The sequence below is a fragment of the Corvus brachyrhynchos genome, unplaced genomic scaffold (genome assembly GCF_000691975.1).
Source record: "Corvus brachyrhynchos isolate BGI_N302 unplaced genomic scaffold, ASM69197v1 scaffold193, whole genome shotgun sequence".
NCBI lineage: Eukaryota > Metazoa > Chordata > Aves > Passeriformes > Corvidae > Corvus > Corvus brachyrhynchos.
The window spans coordinates 370,053-372,288 of record NW_008237087.1 but is presented as its reverse complement, the minus strand read 5'-3'; the positions used below and the strand labels follow the sequence as shown (position 1 = coordinate 372,288).

At 59.4% G+C, this 2,236-nt stretch overlaps 1 pseudogene across 1 annotated transcript in view; it reads right to left on the bottom strand.

Annotated features, from left to right (window-relative positions):
- Positions 1-163: 163 nt before the first annotated feature.
- Positions 164-2,236, bottom strand: part of LOC103611908 — a 3,158-nt pseudogene continuing 1,085 nt past the window's right edge. The window contains exons 3-4 of the transcript XR_001860129.1: positions 2,118-2,234; positions 164-1,340 (exon numbers count right to left, since the gene is read on the bottom strand). The product of XR_001860129.1 is annotated as a tubulin alpha-8 chain-like (transcript). The remainder of the gene's footprint in view (positions 1,341-2,117; positions 2,235-2,236) is intronic.

Below are 2,236 nucleotides of genomic sequence, written 5' to 3'. Positions count from 1 at the left end.
AGCTAGCGGGGCAGGGAAGGGCTGGCCAGCTCGGGTAGCAGCAGTACCATGCCAGCTGCCTCACTGGGCACAGACAATAGGGACAGTCTGTTCCCATGGGATGGGGCCAGCCAGCCCGGGCGAGAGCCGGCGCTGACACAGAGGGTTTGTATCCGACACAGTGTAGCTTCTCTTAAAGCCTTTTATTCACAGACACGGTACAGACACATGGAAAATCTGCATGATCACATCCGAGAGGGCAGCATACCCCCTGGCTGAGCCCACGGGGCGAAACCCCACCCAGTGCACAAGGAAGCTCGAGTGTTTGAAGCAGACATTTCGTGGACATGCGACAGCGACAGAAGGAACCCAGCGTTTAGTATTCCTCCCCTTCCTCCTCTCCCTCCCCTTCCACTGAATCCACCCCCACCTCCTCATAATCCTTCTCCAGGGCAGCCATATCCTCACGGGCCTCCGAGAACTCCCCCTCCTCCATGCCCTCCCCCACGTACCAGTGCACGAAGGCCCTCTTGGCGTACATCAGGTCAAACTTGTGGTCCAGGCGGGCCCAGGCCTCGGCGATGGCCGTGGTGTTGCTCAGCATGCACACGGCGCGCTGCACCTTGGCCAGGTCTCCCCCGGGCACCACCGTGGGCGGCTGGTAGTTGATGCCCACCTTGAAACCAGTGGGGCACCAGTCCACAAACTGGATGCTACGCTTGGTCTTGATGGTGGCGATGGCGGCGTTGACATCCTTGGGCACCACGTCCCCGCGGTACAGCAGGCAGCATGCCATGTACTTGCCGTGCCGCGGGTCACACTTGACCATCTGGTTGGCCGGCTCAAAGCAGGCGTTGGTGATCTCGGCTACCGAGAGCTGCTCGTGATAAGCCTTCTCAGCAGAGATGACGGGGGCGTAGGTGGCCAGCGGGAAGTGGATGCGGGGGTACGGCACCAGGTTGGTCTGGAATTCTGTCAGGTCGACGTTCAGGGCTCCGTCAAAGCGCAGGGAGGCCGTGATGGAGGACACAATCTGGCTGATGAGGCGGTTGAGGTTGGTGTAGGTGGGACGCTCGATGTCCAGGTTGCGGCTGCAGATGTCGTAGATGGCCTCGTTGTCCACCATGAAGGCACAGTCGGAGTGCTCCAGGGTGGTGTGGGTGGTGAGGATGGAGTTGTAGGGCTCCACCACGGCCGTGGAGACCTGCGGGGCTGGGGAGATGGGGAAACTCACCTTGGATGGACTTCTTGCCGTAGTCCACAGAGAGCCGCTCCATCAGCAGGGAGGTGAAGCCAGAGCCGGTGCCACCGCCAAAGCTGTGGAACACCAGGAAGCCCTGCAGCCCTGTGCACTGGTCAGCCTGCAAGGTGGGAAGAGGCAAACAAGACCAAACTGTCAGAAATGCTGAACTTCAGCTGCTACTGACTTACCCAGGAAGGCACAAATATTTCCCAAGGATCTCAGGCTTTTGGGGCACCTCTGCCAGCTCTGCTTCCAGCCACAGCACTCTGTGACTCAGCATGACCTGCCCTCAGGGAAAGGGACCCCTTCCTGCAGGGATTTGAGGACACTCAGCTGCTTCCTCCTACAACCCTGGCAATCTGATTGAGGGAAGGGGGAATCCACTAGAGCTGGCCTAGCAAGAGTTAAACACTCGGCACAGCTGCTCATAAGCAGTTGGTCAAGCAGGATCAGAGTCCAGATCAAGGAGAAACCTCACATGACCTTAAAAAAGGGATGAAGTAAGGTTTTCCCTAGGATAGAAATGACCCAGAATCCCTCAGCAGCATTGGTACATGCCATGCTCAGGGTGCAGGGCCCTGAGAAAAGGGATTCAGCCCAAGAGGAAAGGGGCTGATCCTGATTGCCACTTAGAGGACCCAGACCCCATAGGGAGCCAGGATGTGCTGCAGGCTAACGCCTGACTCACAACAAATCATCCAGACCCTGGAGGCACAACCTGGGCCATCCAGGTCCCAGCAGGAAGGCAGCAGGTTCCTCCTGGGACAGCCCCACCCTCTGCCCCAAAGGGCTGATGGGCTGAGAAGGACCTGCCCAGGGACACCTGGGGCTTCCCTTTGTCCCCACATCCCCCGCGGGGATGGACCCACCCCACGAGACCCCACAGGACACTCACCAGCTTGCGGATGCGGTCGAGGACCAGGTCGATGATCTCCTTGCCGATGGTGTAGTGCCCACGGGCGTAGTTGTTGGCCGCATCCTCCTTGCCCGTGATCAGCTGCTCGGGGTGGAAGA